The sequence below is a fragment of the Podarcis vaucheri genome, assembly GCF_965113315.1.
Source record: "Podarcis vaucheri genome assembly, chromosome: 6".
NCBI lineage: Eukaryota > Metazoa > Chordata > Lepidosauria > Squamata > Lacertidae > Podarcis > Podarcis vaucheri.
The window spans coordinates 39,096,249-39,116,757 of NC_138764.1; the positions used below are offsets into that span (position 1 = coordinate 39,096,249).

A 20,509-nucleotide genomic window follows, 5' to 3' on the forward strand; every position below is an offset into this window, starting at 1 on the left:
TAACTTAGGGCACATCCGAAGGACCTGTTTATTGACCATTTATCCTGATTTGCTTGCACAAAGCTTACATAGAGATTAGACTGCTTCCAATCTTGATGAAGCATTCATTCTGACTTGTCTCCAGGGAGGTTTACCATCAATGAGCAATCATCCTGATTTGCATGTAGGATATTTGTGCATCTTCCTGTGAACCATTCATTCACTCCACACTTTTCCTCCAAACCTCAAAAAGCCTTGTTACACCCGGGCAGCAGAACTCGCTTTTATTGTGCAAACCTAAATTTCTTGTATTCACGTGATGCTACCAACCTATTGCTACTAGTAGTGGTAGCAATAGAAGTAAAAGTAGTAGCAGTCATTTATCCTCTTATTAGTAGTAGTATCACTAGTCTAGGCACTATATGGTATACTCCGTTTTCTTCTATCTTGGTCTTCAACAAAAAACTCATAGATTACACTGAATTCTTGACTACTTCAAGGTGAGAAAAAATGAAGCTTCTATCCCAAAGCAACTAATAGCTGCTATTGGTAATAGTCATACTATTATCCAAGGAACAGACTACACTGCATTTTAATAAATCTTTATTCATTTTTTAAATACATTTCATTTTTATTCTGTAATCTAGCCACAGATGTTGAAGCACTCACTGGGTGTTTCTTGCCTGAGTTTTGACTGGTATATTGTTCCAGGTAATTCTCTTCAAAGAAAAATACAAACACATATTAGAAAACCAACAAGTGACAACAAGAACACAATTTTAACGACCCTAACATATAAAATGAGGAGCGTAATCACTTTGGGCTGTAAATAAACACAGATGCAGATTAGGTAATGGAATAATAAAGTCACCGTGTTCAATATACCTCCTATTTAATTCAGTTGCAAAACTTGTCATTGATTTTAATGCAGTTGGATTGCATCCATAATTTGCAGACTTATGTTTTAACTAGCCTGACATTTGAAGATTTTCTTGTTCACTGGTGTTCTAAAATTAGTATGCCTGAAATGAACCTTAAGAACTGTTTTTTCTTCTTCTTCTCCTTTAGAGTAATAATTATACTCTGTCACTTTCTGTCTTTGCACATTTTAAGCTACACGTAGCTTTCTACGTTGACACCACATCTTACCTTTGTCTTCAGCCTTTGAAATTCCAGCAATCTTATTGCCAGTTTGGATTTCAATTAACATTGTTAAACTGGAACCAAAAATAGCTTATGGCATGTTATTCTTTTCCACTGGGAAATGAATGACCTCCATTGTCTTTTAAACATGATTTGTAGGACTAAAAACTACCTAGCTTATTTCTCATTCCAGTATAACTCAGAGAGTCTTCTGCGGTTACGAGATAGAGAGGAATAGGAAGCACACTAGCCCATACTTCCTGTCCTCTGCATTTCTTCATACTAACATAAAGAAGGCTGATCGCCGAAGAATTGATGCTTTTGAATTATGGTGCTGGAGGAGACTCTTGAGAGTCCCATGGACTGCAAGAAGATCAAACCTATCCATTCTTAAGGAAATCAGCCCTGAGTGCTCACTGGAAGGACAGATCCTGAAGCTGAGGCTCCAATACTTTGGCCACCTCATGAGAAGAGAAGACTCCCTGGAAAAGACCCTGATCTTGGGAAAGATTGAGGGCACAAGGAGAAGGGGATGACAGAGGACGAGATGGTTGGACAGTGTTCTCGAAGCTACCAGCATGAGTTTGACCAAGCTGCAGGAGGCAGTGGAAGACAGGAGTGCCTGGCGTGCTCTGGTCCTGGAGGTCATGAAGAGTCGGACACGACTAAACGACTAAACGACTAAACAACAACAACAACAACAACAACAACAACAACATAATGTTGAACTTCTCCTCTTTTGAGATGTGCAATCTCTTGATGCAAGGACAGAACAGATGTATAAATAAAAGGAAGACCAGGGAACTGGAGGCGTGAGGCACTTGGGCTTCCTGTTCTCCTCTGTGTTCCTTAAAGTCTGAAGGTGAATTGATGCCATTTTCTTTTAGCAGATTTCACGATTGATTGTGGGCTATAATCATATAGGCATACAGAAGCAAAGAGGAAGCTAACAGAGCTGTTCAGGGCTGGGCATATGGAAACTCCCTCTCATGCAGCTTTTCAGGGGTCAAGATTGCTCTGCCCTGCAATGTGTTATATCTGTGGATGCCTTTGGGTACTTGCACACTTCAATAAATGTAAAATGTAGTAGCCAAACTGCTGACTGGAGACAGCCAATTTGAACACATTTCATCAGTATTAAAATATCCTCACTGACTTCCTGTGCGTTTCTGAGAATTATTCTTCTTTGGCGATCACTCATAGCCGAGTAAGATTGTCTTCCATAAACAGTTTTAACAATGAGTCCGTAAGTGACTGTGGAGGCCAATTCTGGAACCACATGTCTTTCCACAGTGGGGACATTGGTTTCCAGGCAGGAATTGATCACGGTGTGGATTTGCCAAGATTGCCTTCCTCCTAGCACGTTTCTCTCTTTTGTCCTGAGTTTGGTAAAGGCTGTACTCCAGTTGGAGCACTCGCAGGCCAGTGTTTCCCAGTTGTCAGTGTTTATCCTACTTTTTTTTTATTTGCCTTGAGACAGTCTTTAATCCTCTTTTGTTGACCACCAGTATTACATTTTCCATTTTTAAGTTTGGAATAGAGTAGTTGCTTTGGAAGATGATAATCAGGCATCTGCACAACATGTCCAGTCCAACGAAGTTGATGTTGAAGAATCATTGCTTCAACATTGGTGATCTTTGCTTCTTTGTTTCTGAGAATACTTCACAGTCTTTAATACTGCATATGGTTTGAGGCCAGGAATAAGAAAAGGATAACTAATTGCATGTCAAGGTCCCTCAGGGCCACCCCAATAACTCACACATCACACAGAATTTTTTGTTTAAGGTTTTTGGCATAATTTTGGCCACAACTTTATTAAAATACAAAAATGTGAGTGGTTGCTTAGGCATTGGTTGCGACTATCTGCCCCCACCATGGGGGACAGACTGACATCCGCACGATGCGAAAGTCAGAATAGGGGAATACACTTGGGGGGTAGTGAGGGAGCAGGGAACCTGCCCTCAGCCCTCCCCAAATGCAACCAGGAACTCATTGCTATGGCCCGAGCCCCCTTGACAAAGTGGACAAGCAATAGTTAGCCCCCGATTCCTTTAACGGAATCCCTTGCAGCAGCAGCATTAGAGGGGTAGGCACAGCCAATCCATGCCCCTCAACCAACCAAACCATAAACCAATGCCTAACCACAACCTTACAAGTTGTGACAATTTGCTACACAGTAGGCAAAAACCAAATGGCCCCAGCCAATCAGCCAGATGGTCAAAATTCCTACCGGGCCCCTGCCCCAAGAGCAGATGACCCCATGACAGGCATAGCAAGGTCAAAGCGAACAACCCTAATTCTAGGGAAGGGGGACGGGTAATCCGATGCACGGTCGAAAAGGGGAAGCCCTAGCCTCGTGCAAGGAGTTTTAGCATTTCTGGCTGTCAATCAACAAATGGCAACATTAACTTCTTCCCAACAACAAGGGAAGCCCCAATCGCATCAGTGGCCAACGATCAGTTAGCCCACCCCCAACTTTGGAGTGTCCTGGCAGCCCCCACTGCAATACGTGCTCTCCATGAAGGAGAACACGCTTTCCCATATATGAAGCTGGCCATTGTGATCTTATTCAGTGGCTCTACTCTGCTTGTCACAGATTCAGAGGCTGGTTGCTGCTAGACACATGGGACCTTTTCATTATTGATGCCCCCAGTGTGGAAAAGAACCCCTAGAGATGTTCAACTCATACCATTTTTGGAAGGTTTTTTTATGCCAGAACAAAGCCCATTGTTACACAGAGTTGCTGCTGATGCCAGTTTGATTTTGATTAATGTAAGCCATCTTTTAAACTGTGTAAATTAAAAGGCAAGTAGTGTGTGTTTGTGTGATTTATTGACCAATTTATCAATCACCTTTTACATGTGCCTCAAAGTGATTTACAAACAAATCATAAAAAACAGTTTTCATAATTGGTTTTCAAAACAATACAGAAACATCTGTGAAGATATGTTTTAAAACAGTACAAAAGGAACTCCTAATGCAGAGCCCTTTCTATCCAGCTCGAAAAGTTCATTGAAGCAAACATATTTGCAGCTGTTTCTGGAAAGTACAATAGTAGGCAATATTTCAGTTTATTTGCTCTCTCTTTTATCATTATTTGTGTAACTTGCTTTGAATATCTACAGTTGAAAAATGAGTGAGAAATACTTCAAAATAAATAGATGGCAATCCCCCTCCACATTTCTTCAGTAGTTCTTGCTTTAGTTTCTAAAGTATGTGCTGAAAGTGAAGGTAATTCCTTGAAGGTGGGGGAGCAATGTCAGAACTGAATGCTGTGTTTCAACTTCTGTCGGCTGCTTTTTCAGGCTACTGTCCTACTTATTTCCTGTCTCTTGCATTTAGAACTGCTCTTTAAGAATCTACTAGCTTAGATAACACATATCTGAAAAACAGAGGCTGTCATTTGTCAGAAATAAAACCTTAAACACTCAGTGCTGTTCTCTCCCCCCCCCCCTTTTACTTTCCATAACTTTCATGAATTTCAAGCCCAGAATTTAGGCCTAGACACTTGTCTGTCTCTTATCATATCTAAATCTATTTGTAAGGTGCTCAGCACTTCATCCAGTGAATGAAGAGATAGCCAGCATTATTTCAGAGTAAGAGAGAGGCATTGTGGGAATGTTAAGGATTATCAAGCCTTCTGAGTGTTTGTCCCTATCTGGAAATTATTTGTTAATGAGTGGAAAGTCCAGCAACATCAATCGAACTGAATGATCTGAGATTTGCTGTATTTATCTCTCAAAAACAATAAGGCAAGTAGAAATGTGTTCAAGTGATAAGATTCATAGAGCCATTACCTCACAGAGCAGGAATTTTCTGGAAAATCTCTACAGCTACATGAACAGACTGTATTTGAGTCAGATTTAAAAGGAAACGCAGAAGCCATCCTGTAAATGTAATTATGTCCATAAAGGTCCAAATAGTTTAGGAGGCTATAATACCAAGTTCTCCCCATGAGGATAGGGTTAAAGTCAAGTGAAGTCTGAAGCAAAACTGACTTTGTACTCAGATCAGTTCACAGAAGACAATAATTCAACCTGTCAGTGCACCCCAAGTATATATATTTCAGTTGCTTAGCCTCACTGACAGGTTCTAGTCAGGGGAGATTTAGGATTGCAAATGTTAACCCTGAGTTAGCAGTGCAATGTTCAGGAAGACAGTTTGCGATCATTTATCTGATGGGCATCTCAATTGTACCATTTTTCACAGAACAAAGGGGTCATACAGAATACAACTGAGGAGCAACTGAGGGACAACTGAGTCAATTCTATAGCAAACAAGAACAGAAGGGGAAAGTCTCTTGCCAAGCAGATTATATCAGGTTATACTGCAAGTGGATTATATTAGATTTATATTGCAAATGGTTTAGGTTAGGAAATGATGGCTGGGGTCAAAAGGCCCTCACAACTAGTTCCACATGCTCAGAAAGGGATCTGGGCTGCCTTGTGCCATACGACAAACCCTTTTGAAATGTAGGAGATTTTCAAAAGCAGTTTTTGTATCATATAAGACAGCGGTTCCAAAACTTGAGCTCTTTGGATGAAAGGCAGAGAATCTATCTATCTAAATTTAATCTCCAATGTACTAGCCCAGATCTGAACTCCGCACATCCTTTGCAGTTAATGCTTATTACTTCATTGCAAACATATTGAACAGCAAACATAAAACGCACTTGCCAACAATGTCTTATTCCTTTAAGGCAGGCATAGGCAAACACGGCCCTCCAGATGTTTGGGGACTACAACTCCCATCATCCCTAGCTAACAGGACCAGTGGTCAGGGATGATGGGAATTGTAGTCCCAAAACATCTGGAGGGCCGAGTTTGGGGATGCCTGCTTTAAGGGCTCAAAACAGGAGTCCATCAAAATGTTTTCCATGTTCACTTCACCCTCACCCTCAGAGCTAGCTTTCTTTGGACGTTATGGAGTGGAGTGTTGAGAAAAGTGCTAAACCAGCCACAAATTTATCATAAGGATCCCTGGAAGTGGCCATTTTTGTTCTTGGCCCCAATGATGAGTGAGGGCAGGAAGCATTGCTCTCATCCTGGCTTCGGAAAAAGATTTACCTCATCACGCTGCACTATGTTGCAGACAATTGAAGTGAGAATGCTATCATTCTACAGACATACAGTATGGGAGGCAGGGGGAAATGGCAGCCACAAGAAAAACAAAAAAAAATGCCAATGCCAGTAGATTGGGGATTAAAATATATCATTTCCTTCTTCAGTTGCTCATTTGCTCATATTTAGTTGAGGAAGGGAGAAGCAATTTACACATGGGAATATGATGCCGTAGCCGTGTCAGCTCACATCAATGCATGGAATTATGCATGTGATATATTTATTTTTGTTATATATATTTTTTAAAAGTTTCATATCCACAACCCACCCTCACCCCTGACACCTACCAGGAACCATGTGACTTGAAAGGTTTTGGGAAGTAAAGCATCTGCTTAGCAGAGACACAAGTCTCTCATTTTCCTGTTTTGAAGTAGTCAAGTCCACAAACCTCCCATGCTCAGAATCTGCGTTTGGGTTGGATGAACCCCAGGTTCTTGGGCTGCTTATCTGGGTCTTATCTAATTTACGCGAATCTCTGGAGCCTAAAAATGGAAATATTTGGACAAGAACATATAGACACCACTAGTCTTTCCGGCAGGATTTCTGTAAACCCACTCCATCTGAGAACCAGAAACACAGATTCAAATAATGTAGGAATGCCTTTTCAGAGGTGTAGAGAGAGATTTCAGGAGGGAAGATTTTGATCTAGGCTTAAATGCCCCATTTTAAAGGAAAAACCTGCTTACATAGCTCCTTACTTAACCAGTGAGACTTAATGGGGCTCTACATTTTTCACCCCATAGCATATCTTTGCCTCGGAGCAAGCAACATAATGATTAACATGACTCATAAAAAGACTTGGAATTTCAGGAAATTAACAGGTGCTTTCCAGCAACAGCCTGACCTTTTATATTTTTCAACAGCTTTAGTGAAATGTCTTCATGGGAAATGTATTCATAACTACATCTTACATTGGTTTATATGGATGTATACATTACCCAACACTTTCTGCACTGGACCACCCACTCACACATCAAACTCTCATTCTGCATGCATGAAATCTGGCAATGCTTATAAAATGGAAACTCATAATGTTTTCATAATTAATATTGGCATTTTGTAATTTGAAAAAAAAATCAATACCATTTGAGACAGGGAAAAAAAATGGAATCTTATTGAGAAATTTGATATGTAATTAATTATAGGAATGCATGAAATTCTCCCAATCCAGTCGCCTCCTACTCAGACACAAAAGTAGAATAAATTAGATGAAAGTAATTAATGGTTCTAATAAATTCTAATAAACACTTTAATCTTATCCAAATGTGGAAAATGAGCATACTTTCATTCATTTTGCGTAGATGTAATTTATCTTTAAAATACTATTAAATCCTTTGTAAAAATAGAATTCAGCTATTGCACTGGAATTATATTTGTTTTTGATGTTCACGTCAGGATATTCAATCACAGTCTATGAATAATCAGATCTCTGTTCCGTATTGCAACTAAGTCTAACTATACATAACTGTAATAGATGCCCATTGGTTTCTCCCTGAGGCTGTGATCTGTCCTCTTTAGTACTTTTAAAAAACACAATGCACATTGATGGTTACAGAAGGTGGAAGATTTAAGTATTTATTTATTTGGGAGCTGCCTAGGGCAGTGGCATGAGCTGAAGGGCTCTTTACTAGTCATGAACAGCCTATGACAAGAAACTGAGATAGTAGATGTTGTTGAATGCATCCCAATCTCTGAGCTTCAGGAGTGCCAGTTTGGTTTTCTTGGAATGAAGGTCAGTGGAGACTGTGGTATCTTTAATATAGTATATGGTTTCATTTACACATAGAGATATATACAACCTGAACATAAGATGGGAGGGCTCATAGCATTAACAATCCAACGGGTTTTGCTTCTCCATTAAGTTTTCAGGTGAGAAGGGTGCCAAAAGACATAGCCATGCATGCACAGAGCAAGAAGCCTCTTTCTTTATATCTTCCAGTCAGCGCTAAACATGCAGCATAGCCCTGGCTATTGTTCTCCTGTTCAGAAAAATACGTTGCCTCCAGCCAGATGAAGGGGTGGGGGAAATGTCTATCACTGATCATAGCTCAGTTGTCTCCAAGGCAACATGGCCAGTTGAGGCCATTATCTTACAAAGCGACTAGTTTGACCAGTTTAGCAGATTCCATCTTGTACAGGCCCCCATTTTGCAGATACACATCTAATCACTACTAATGATTATCTAAGAAACCTCCAATGACAACTTAAGATTAGTAGGGCTCATTTGAATGGTATGGTGTCATTTTTTTCACCTATGAGGGATTTATGGAATTAGGCCTACACTTTCCATAAGCACCAACCCTGTACCTCAGGGTTTTGCACCATGTTCCCACATGGAAGAGCCATGAGAGCATATAGCTACTCCAAGCTGACAGGGAAACGGTCGGTCAGGATTGCACATCTCTGGTAAAACCCTATACATATGCCCCTTCAATTTGCTGGTTTGCTGGTTAATGTGTGGGTCCAAAGGAGCTGGAGTGGCCAGTGCATATGGTGGTGGTGGTGGTGGTATAAGAATGGGCATGGTGCAGCTTAAACCCCCTCATGTATGTGTTTGAGCCTTGTTGTATCTCCTCATTACAAAGGCATAGATCTTGTGATAAAAATCTCCTCTACAAAAATCTATAAGAAAAAAACCCCACCCCTCCCGTTCCTACACACACACACACACACACACACACACACACACTGTTGTTTCCCAGTGAAGCTTCAGGATTATTTAGTAAATGTCACCATATGCATGAAAACATTAGGTAGGTAGCCAACACTGGGCATTTTCTGGTTTTGTTTGCAAATGAAACTTTGTTACAACGTATATTGAGCAAGGATTAATTATCCCTAAATATTCATGTAAATGAGAAAAGAGGAGGTCTAGACATATTGGTACCTGCAGCAGTAAATGCAGATGAAGCTGCATGCATGATGAGAAAAATAAAAATAATCTACCACTTAGCCCTTAAGGAAACCTCAGTGTATGCCACTTCGCTTATCTAAAGACAAAGCCGTCCGAAAAGCAAGAGTTAGTTTACACATGGATGCCCTTTATTTTTATGAGATCCATTCATGGTGTTGGAACATTTGGTGATATTGGAGAATACGGGGATTAGAGTTCCTTCTGCCAACCCCCATTTCTCCATTAACTCCATTCCCATGTGCTCACATGGGAGGGCTGGGCTTATGATCCATGTGTGTTCCCCCCCCCCCATGTAGGACATTGATGGGTTCCAGATACAGAACTCCTGGATTTAAGCAAACAAAAATTGAAGAAATTTTGATCTGCATAAATACGGAAAAGGTCAAAATGTGCAGGGCAACTATTTCCCTTCTGGGGCCATAATTCACAACTTCATTTGTGATTGTTCTGAGGGATTTGATGTTCAGTCTAGTATGGTGGCTCTTCATAGATTCATAGAATTGGAAGGGATCCCCAAAGGTCATTTAGTCCAACTCCCTGCAATGCAGGAATCTCAACTAAAGTATCCATGACAGATGGCCATCCAACCTGTGCTTAAAAACCTCCAATGAAGGAGATCTCCAAACCTCCTGAGGAAGTCTGTTGTGCTGTTGAATGCTGTTCTTCATGGGCATTTCTCTTCTTCTGTACTTAACTATGTCTCCATGAATTACTTTAGTTGCTGAGAGAATGCCAGTAATATTCAAACTATGGTCACTGCTGCCTGCACGATATGTTCACAATGGGTGCAAAAAAATAATTTTCCCTGTACTCTTAATTTTTGACCACACTGAGGGTCAGAACCTCAGGCCAAAGGCACCAGATTTAGCACTGCCACACAACATGGCACCTAGTCATTGGTAAGGTTTGTTACCTGAAATAAAATGCTCCCACCACTTCACATGCTGGAAAATGGGTGGATTGTTGATTTGGCAGTTTATGTGATGGCGCCATGTAAAAGAGCGAAGTGTAACATACACCTAAATATAAAAATCCCCTGCCTTTTAGTTTCAACGTATTATGCTAGGACGCTTTTTCTTGACAGGCTGCAATTCAATGCCTACTTATCTGGGAGTTAGTAGGATCTACACCAGAATGTGTTGAGTTGCACTTTCAATCTCGCTTGGCTGCTTTGTCCAGAATAGCCTTCTCCGACCTAGGACCCTCCACATGCTGTTGGACTACAACTCCCATAATCCCTGGCCATTGACTAAACTGGCTGAGGCGGATGGAAGTTGTAGTCTGAAAGTTCTAATGGCATCAGGTCAGGGAAGCCTGGTTTATAATACGCATTCTGTTTAGCAACACATCTCTTCCACTAGCTGCCCTGCATTAATGATCCCTCATGCACACAAATAGAAGAAGACATGTTGAATGTGTGAAAACACCCTACATTGGGAAGCAAGGTCTTCCATCACTCTGTAAAGGAAGAATGAATGCAAATCTCTTTTCCAATAGGAAAAATGTGTTTTCTATTTAGCAAAAATCATATCTGCTGTGGGGGGAAAAACTGATATTTGGAAGAATGGGCAATAAAGGCACCTGCTCTAATCAGCATGTCCAGGCTTTGAATGTGAATTGATAAGCAAGCCTACAATCTCAGCCTTGCATTCTGTGAGCTCATACAGTAGTCTTCTTCTTTCCAGAAGAACAAAAGGAGCTCTCCTTTCCACCAGGCACTGTCTAATTATGTAAGGAAAAAAGTGATTAACTGATTATGATGAATAAATTAATCTCTGAGGAGTTGTATGAATTCAGACATTTCTAATTAGTATGATTTTCATGGGGCATCTCAAAACATCCTCTGTTCCTATTAGCAATGATTAACAGAACAATAAGTAATTTTTGGCAGCTCCTTGCAAAATTATTAGAATCAACCTGGGAGACCTAGATTAGGGATTCACGAGGATTTGCCGCTGATTGATGATGAGGGAATGACAAGTACCAAAGGCCTCCCCAATGAAGGCACCCATGTCTAATGATGTTAATAAGTAGCAGTGCAACTGGTACATTTGCCATCCTGTCAACTACCCTTCTGCTAAATCCAGTGTCTTCATTCAGTTCAATTCATAGTGCAATAGGTACCATGTATCAGATTAGCAGGATATACTTCTGGCAATGTTGCAACCAAGTCATTTCACTGAATAACCCAGTCATTTCTAACTTGTTCTTCAGTGCTAGCAAACTTGGATATGAATCATGTATCATGAATCAAATAATGTAGGGACTTGGAAAAAAAATTCCATCACACTAGACACATGCGCGCGCACACACACACACACACACCAGAGCTCCATCACATGTTGTTCTGGAGCAGGGGTCAGCAAGCTTTTTTGGGGGTGGGCTGGTTCACAGCACCACAAACCTCTTGGTGGGCCAGAGTGCATGTGTGCGCATGCATGCGCATACAGCAGAGGGGCTTCTCTCGGGGCTTGCGCTCGGCCAGCTCAGCCCAGCCCCCTTCCTCCTCTCAAACATGCACAGCTGCCGTTCATCCATTGGCCAGGGCCTCAAACCTTTGCAGGCGTCTGGCCGGTGATTTGCTGCACCAGGAGGAGGGAGGAGGGAGGTGGTTCCGCCGCAGTGATGGAGAGGGGTGGGAAAATATTGACGGCGGTGGGGAAGGTGCTTGCTCCACACACAAAAACCACGGAATCCCCACGCCAATCCACAGAACCAGCCATGGGCCGGTTCTGGGAGGCTCATGGGCTGGAACTGGCCCATGGGCCTTAGGTTGCCGACCTCTGTTCTGGAGGGTCCTTCATCTTTCGGAAGCATCTTTTTAGGATACAGGGGGCTATAGTAATGAGGGAGCCAACAAGTCTCATTGTGCAAATCAAGTATTACTTATTTATTTAATAAAATTTATACACCTCTTGATTGTTAAAAAAAACCCCACACACCTCAACGAATTTTACATGAAGGTCCATTTCTGGAAGAAGTCTTTCAGAGTCTGTTTCTTGGTGAAATCCCAATGTGCTGGCTCTTGCTTGCATGTGGGTCTGTGCACAATCATGGCACTCAGTTGTGCAGGTGTCCCAGACATACACATTCCCTACCTGACAGTAGGCCCTTGTGCTTTTGCCTCAGACAACCAATGATCAACATGGTCAAAGGAAAATACATAATGTCAGGGTTGGAGCAAAAAGTGTACCTCTGCTGCTCTAGAATAAACACAGTAACATATTGCATTAGCAGCATACGAGTAGTGCCAGATTGTGTGCAATTTATATTAATTTGCATTTGTATCCTGTTTCTCTGAGCTTAGCACTGATGCTTGAAAAAAACATGTAAAAGGCTAGTGACATAGTATCCATTGGGAAGTTCTTCTAAACAAGTGCCATCAAAATAAATGGAAACTATGCAAGATAAAGCACCAAATTTTTAAACCCACCTTCCCAAGCTGCTTATTTGGAGAAAGAAGTCTAAACTTTTAAGAGGGTCGTGCATATGTCATTGCATGCAGAATATGTCAATTGCTCCTGTAGGTTCCACATGTGCAATGGGAAATGAGCATTTATTGCTTCATAGCAGGGTAAGGTAAAGGTAAAGGAACCCTGAACGGTTAAGTACAGTGAAAGACAACTATGGTGTGTAGCGCTCACTTGTGGCCAGCATGACTAAACCGCTTCTGGTGCAATGGGACACCAGGACGAGTGCCAGAGTGCATAGAAACACCGTTTACCTTCCTGCCGCAGTGGTACCTAATTATCAAATTGCACTAGTATGCTTTTGAACTGCCAGGTTGGCAGAAGCTGGGACAGAGTAACGGGAGCTCACTCTGCCGCACAGATTCGAACTGCCGACCTTCCGATCAGCAAGCCCAAGAGGCTCAGTGGTTTAGACCACAGCGCCACCCACACCCCTCATCGCAGGGTACACCCCTTTGTACATGGAAGCTTCTCTGACCCCAAGGCTGCCGAGTTTCTGTGGCTAATTACACAGTTATGAAGTTTAGAATCAACATTTGAACCAAGTTATACAAATTCCATTCGTGTTTTTTTTAATTTTTTTTTGGGGGGGTTGTTTGTTGTTGCATTGAAAAAAGCATCGCTTCCAACCTCCAACTGTTTTAAATACCTATTATGCTGTCCTGTCTGACACCACCACCTTCTATTACTTCAAAGACAAAGAGCATTTGTTAACATTCGTTCATTCTAGCTTTTTTATATATAGTTGCAGAAAGTTTTGGGGTTCTTTTTTGAGAAACTATAAGCATGTTAGGTTAACCCATTTCCTTTCAATGTGAGATGAGAGCAGGAACATTTCCATCAGTGAGCATTGCTCTCAGGAATATAGTGTTCACTATTTAAACTATATTACACACTTGTAAATTGATGCAATGAAGGTCATGTCACTTTCCTGTTGCGCTATCATGCCAGAATATGCAAAGTTATTCAAGGGGGGAAAATTGCAATGTCTTCAATGCCAGCAAGGAGTTGCCTTGTCAATGCTATTCTGGACATGACTAAAAAGGAATGGCTGAATTGCATTTTTAGCTAGGTTTATTGAAAATAGACATTTTAATGGATGTTGAACTCTGCAGACCTCAAGACTTTATCTTTCTTTAGCTTTTAAACACCACCCTATAATTCAGCACTATCAGCCGCCACCTCTTTCATTTTATCATCCACAGGTGAATACATTTGTTGAAAACATGATTTTCAGGTGTTTTATGCAAGTTGGAACTGTCAGAAAGCACAAAGGAAGAGGGGAGTGTATGACAGTTGTTCAAGGAAAGGGCATTTGTAATAGTGATTTATACCATGCTGCTAAGTAACAAAGGAGACCTACCTAAAGGGCAAATCATGTAGTCACTAGGAAAATGTTTCTGAATTTATGATGTTGTACCTAAGTGGTGTTATCTAAAAGTGGGCTCTTGCTCTTATGTTTATCTCAATGGCATGGCTGTCTTAGCGGCATGTCTGTTTGAACCCATACCTGGGGAAATATGAGAAATCAAGAACCATGTGGAAGGAGAACCCTCTTGGCAGAGTCAGCCAAGTCTTCTGATGGTTGTGGTCCTGACCATGTAATCAGACTCCAGAGGGTGAAGCCATGGATTCAGAGTGGGAGAGGCAATTGCCCTCTGCTGATGTACATCCTAGAGTAACAGCAGACCATTGTGCAAGTGCCTCTCTGGCCAGGGAAAGTTGTGTTGCTCTACTCTTACTCCATCTGAGAATCCTTAGTGAAACACCACTATCTCCCACTCTTAAGAAAAAGCAGAAGCACTTTGAATGGAGAGACTGCTGTCATGGAAGGTGGAGATTTAGCTCTCATTTAAGACTGAGGATGATGGTCATTGAAACAGCACCTTCCAGAGCTGCTCTAGGTGCCATTGAAGCCTTGTTACCATACTGCTGTTGCTCAAAACAGATCAGTTGTCACTTGCTGGGGAGGGGGGAGAGAGTTTCCATATGGACTAATAGTCTGGGCTTTTCGCATCAGTTCTGCTGTAGCTCCGAGGCATATTGAAACCCAGCCTAAGGCACGATTCGACAACTCTCATGCAAATACCCAGCTCTGATTAAAATGTGGTAAGTTCTGATACGAAGCAAGTTCTCATAACATTTGCATTTTAAAAAGCGCTCTTAGATGTGTCACAGGACTTCCCTTTCTTGCTCTTAATTAATATTTTGGAAGAGCGTGGTAGGATATTATATCAACTGCTGACCGTCTGACGACACAATAGTGGTTATGCTGTTTGGAGTGGCTTTCAAAGTTGCTAAACTCCAAAAAGGATTTGTATCTGATAAAGGAAATATGCGTAAGGTAGGATATTATAGTGTTATATGTAATTGGTTTGTATCCCACTTCCTTTCAAGGCACTTTACTATCTGGTGACGCTTTCCATTTGGCATATAGAAACCAAGTGGACTGGCAGCTGACACTTTCTTCAACAATGGTGTCAAGAAAGAGTTCTCCACAACACCTGAGAGCAGCAAGGTGTTAAGCACAAGACAGGTCAACATGGTGTTTACAACTCTTGCCATCCAACAGAGGGAAATGGCTAGGTAGGTTGCCAGCAGTGTCACTTCAACATCCCCTGCCTGAAGTAGCCATCTTGCCCTGCCTTATGTTTGGGTGAGCCCTGCTTTAATACAACATAAGGCAGTATATATGGGTGCCCAGATGGAACCTTAAGCTGACCCCAACCCAGACTTGCTGAAAGGTTGGTACATCATGTAAACTACTTAGAAGCCAAATCATCATCATCACCACCACCCTCAGAACCTGTTCTGGGATGACTCAGAGCCATTCTGAGCTCCTCAGAGGAAGCGTAGAGTGTTATAAAATGAAAACAAACACCTCTGGATTAAGTTACATTTGGTGGAAGTATTCCATTTTTATCTAAAAAAGATTAATGTTAGATCATTGCTACTTTGTTTGCCCTAGCTAAAGGCATTCATATTTACTGAGATTATTCTGCATAGCCTATTGTATATTTTTTAAACATGATTTACTCACTGCTATAGCAGAACATTTAAGAGGAGAAAACAGGATATGATCCCCCACAGGTAACCATTGACGTGTTTGTCACTTGACACTAATCTGGAGAGAGGCATTACAAAAGGAGAGTTGACAGATGTACATGTGAGAGCCACGGAAGAACCAGGAGACCTCATTGTTATCGGCACTGCATAATACAATGCAGAATGAATTAATTATGATGATTGCTTAAAATGTACCTTTTTGTGTAATAGCACTAATTATCAGCAACCCTTTACAATGAGTGGGTAATCATTTCTAATTCCTCCAGCATTCATTGTGGTAACATTAATCACGATGAACTCATTTGGTTTTAATGTGAATATAATATGTGATACCACAGGAATTCTATTGTAATCTAGCAGTAAATAATGCTCACTTACTGCTTGAATGTTAGCAAGAATTCCTTTGTTAGACGGTGAATGCTGGTTGGTATGCATCCTCCCATAGCGTTTGCTTGTTTGCTCAAACGTTTGTTGGAAACGTTTGACGCAGCACAGCCTGCCACTCGTAGCTCGGAGGAGAATTGTGCTTGAGGCCATCTGGAAATTCCATTGCCATTTTGGACCAAGCTGAATGGACAACATTGGCGTGCTGGCATTGACTTGGAGAAGTGGCTTTGGGTTCCTTTAAATTAACATGGAATAAAAGGAGGTCTGAAGACATAGCAATTATGACACACTTGTATAGTTATTGTGTTAATTACTATACTGCAGAGTTGCCTTTATGCCTTTATTGGAGAAGGGCCATAGCATCTGCTCCGCTGCATGCAGGAGGTCCAATTCCAAGCATCTACAGTAGAGTTGAGAGAAACCCCTTTCTGAAATCCCGGTGAGCTGCTACCAGTGATTGCAGATAATGCTAAGCTAGGTGGACCAATGGTTTGGCTCAGTATAAGGCAAATTCTTCTATTCCTATGAGATTGCCAAGTCAGAATCTGTCCTGACTATAACAACCATATTTACAGGGCAAACAGATTGAATATTTTAAAACTTGTGAAATGAGCATGGGCAGGTATGGTATGGATGCATTTTCCTTCTCAAGAATCTTGGCCAGGAGCTTCCTTGTATTTAATCTACTAATTAAGATAAAAGACTTCACCTTCTCATGACATTCGAAAACCACATTCTCTTGTTACTAATAGGCAACACAGATCACCACACACACATTCACATTATTAATGTTAAGTCAGAGACAAAGGGTGATCAGGTGCCCTCTCTTAATCTTGCCTACAATAATGTAATACTTCTTGCTTTTTTTGCACTGTTTCCCCTTCTCCCATAAAATGTCTGTTTGTTTTGCCACCCCAAAAAATCCTTGCCATGACTAACTGCCTCTTCCGTGGAGAGTAGAGGTCCTTGCCATGTGCGTGAGAGAGGAAGGAGAGAATGATAAGCTCCTCCTGTCTTTTCCTTCATCCTTCTTCCCATTGGTCCTCTAGTTGCCTTCCTGTCCCCTCCCTTTTCTCACTCATCTTCCCACCCTTTTTCCTCAGCTTGTTTTCTTCCATACATCTACCCCTTCTTATTCCCTTCATTCCCATCCCTTCTGTCACATCTTTTCTTAGTATAGTTACTCCTTTTGTGTTTCTCCATTTCTTGCTTTCCCCTCTTTCCACCCCTCTTCTATCCCACTTTTCTCTTTGTGTTCACACTGTTTCTCATCTCCCCCCAACTAGCTAATTCAGGTGGGAATAGTCTTTGGTCTCCCGCATCTTGCTGAACTACTTGTTGGGGCTGATAGAAGTTGTGGTTCAGCAATATCTGGATGACCAATGCTTCCCCACTCTTGAGCAATGCCATGGCAGCACTTACTCTCATCACCTCCATATACATGTCTGTTCATAGGATGTGCCTCAAAGGAAGACCCACATACACAAAGGAAGGCCCATGTACACAACTCTCTTCCAAAAAAAGGCTTGGCTTTAATAACATGTCTTTCTGCAGCATGTGCATGCATATTACAAATAGGAGAAGGAAAATGTTCAGAATAGTTTTTGTGAAACTTATTTCCTCCGATTCATATGGAAGAGATCCTTGTCCCCTTTCATGTTTGTGGGCCTTTTTTATTCACTAACAGATCATTTTTTCTTGAGGTATCAGGTGTGGGTTTGCTTGTGTTTAATCTCCCCCTTTAGCTATCTTACACCGTCTCTTACACAGTTTCGAACTGTATCAGTAAGCAGCCACAAGAAATGTTCAGTTACTGAATTTGGATCACAAGAAGGTTATAAGCACTATCAGCATAAATACAGCATACTCGATGGAGCAGTCAGGGATCATGGTTATCTTGTGGGTTATGTATCTGATAATGTAGTCAGAATTGGCTACTTTCTGACACTGGTAAGGGCAAGTTAAGTTTATTTAGAACAGGTGTGGGGGAACCACTGACCCTCCAGATGTCACTGAACTGCAACTTCTGAAAGCCTATTCTTGGCGATGCTTCCTAACCAGATCAACACTTTCAGCAACCCCTGAAGAATGACCAAAAGGGAGGCACCATTTGATGCTTTAAAAAAAATGTTCACAGATCAGTGCTATTTTTTTTATATAAGGTAAGTGTTAGAGCTGCAAAGGTTTTCTGTTCGTATCTGACAAGCAAGGATGCATTGTTAGTGTGCGAGTATAATCATTGCCCAGGGGTTCCACCCTATACAAAACCCTTGCTTGCACACTTGTTCATAGATGGCAAGACACTGTTAGGAAGAAAGAGATGGACCAGTGCAGGGTGCATTTTTCACTCATTAAAGTCAATGAGGAAACCCCCAATTGATTCACCAGAATTAGGATTGTGCTATAGCTAAGATTCTCCAATGGCTCTGCTGATACAAGCTTCATTAATTTAATGTTCACATGCTGTGTGAGTCCTGAGGGTGTCCTTTAAACATTAAATGGTTTATTTCTAGGCAACATCTTTTGGGAAATACAATATCCTCAAATATCATTTTAATCTGAACCCTGTGAATTCCATAGTAAGAAAATGCTTGATTTTCAATTGCCTTTGTATTTGGTGCATGCCTTACCTTGGTGCAGTGATTGAATGCCTTCTCTGTTTTGTAAAAAATAATTTTAAAAAATTCAACAAATGTAAGTTGCAATATTTAAATTAAAAAAATCATTTAGTACACAGGGAATAAAAACAAAACACACACGTACCAACAGTTATATTTTGTTTATCCTTGAGTTTCTTCCTGTCATTCTTGATTCAATTCTGGTTCAACAATATATGAGCTTTGCAACAGAGATTGTGAATGCAAAAGAGTTAACAGTGAATGCTTTTCTTTAGTAAGTGAGTCCACTGTTTCCTATAGATGCTACAAAAACCCAAGCAAACCTTAAGTTCCTTATAGGTTATAGTTACAGCTTGACATGCTTGCATCTAATTGTGCTGCTGATCAGAGTAGAATGAACTCACTGATACTAAGAAATAAGAGAAGCCAGGGCAAAAGAAAGTCCTGCGTTCACAAAGGAAACCCCACTCCCATAAATTTCATGAAACCAATTGGCTGAAACACATAGCTTAAATATTTCTCCATCTTCTAAACTTTCAAACCAAGTAATGTCATGTTGATGAGCTGAAGGAGAAACATAACTCTTAAATCAGGGTTGGTCATTGTGGTGCCCTCCTAATGTTTTGTACTACACCCCCTCTCAGCCCCAGACAGCATGGTCAATGTATTAAGAACAATGGTAGTTGTAGTCCACAAAATTTGGATGCAACCATGTTGGCCATCTGTGAGCTAGATAACTAATTTTTGGAGCTTTGGGAAAAGTCCCATCAAAATGACAAACTTATTCTGCCAGACTCCGGGGTTTCAAGATGCTTCTCCAGATGGACTATCTTGTAAGCCACCTTGATAGGATTTATCACAATAAATGAAATATAAATAATTTTCATAAATAATAATAAAATAAATAAACATTAAGACACTATGCAGTTCACTGTCTTCCATTTCCTACTTTAGCAGCTGAGGCATATTTTAAAAGGTTGTAGGTCAGCATTGTCCTTTTTTTCTAGAACTAGCATGGTCCTAGCTGTTAAATCAGAGGAACAGAAGCAATTTAATATTTTTAAAAAAGAAAAGAAACACAAAGAAAAGTTGCAGCAATGAGCAATAATAGAGGAAATCACTCCGACTATGATCTTCAGATTAAGAATTGAGGGTATTACAAGCATGATCCTATTTTCATTTGCAAAATGTTGATATACAAATTACCAAATGGCAGGCAGATATTAATGGCAATTTATTTATCTATTTTATAGGTCTAAACTTTGCAGTGGGTAACAGCAACAAAAAGGCACAGATTGTCCATGATATACTGGATTTATTTAAAAGTAAAGCTATGAATGAGTGCTCAATAAATCTCGTTTCTTTTCTGCTTCCCAAATGAAGTTGTTTGGAAAACAGCTGTTTGGGGGGGGAGGGCAGCAGGGGAACACATCTTTTGCAGACTGGTCTAATCCATTCCATCAATTTAGCCCCTTGTAAAGTCACACACAATTATTCTGGAAACAAAGCGAGTACTGTGTCAGATTGCAGGCTATGAAATAAAAAGTGGGTTAATGAAAATACAGGCTAGGAAAAGGAAATAAGATTAGAGGTGACATATTGTTTTCAGCCAAGAGGACTTCTCTGGGTTGTAGCTAGGGGAGGGGGAGGGAAATCTCCAGCTATTCTGCTTTAGCCATCATATCAAGTCTCCATTTGTTGTGGAATTCAGAAATAATTGTGACCTTAGGGCTGCACACAGCAGCATGAATTAGATGTGGGTAGTCATGAGCACTGTTTTCGCCAGCTACCTGCAGCTAGTGTAGCTCTTTG

General features: G+C 40.9%; 1 long non-coding RNA gene across 1 annotated transcript; it reads right to left on the minus strand.

The window, feature by feature from the left end:
- Window positions 1-626: 626 nt before the first annotated feature.
- LOC309534730 lies at window positions 627-18,975 on the minus strand. The gene is made up of 3 exons (XR_014220843.1): window positions 18,843-18,975; window positions 16,071-16,314; window positions 627-696 (listed from the first exon to the last, which is right to left on the minus strand). It is a non-coding gene; the product is annotated as an uncharacterized lncRNA (long non-coding RNA).
- Between the last annotated feature and the right edge of the window lie 1,534 nt (window positions 18,976-20,509).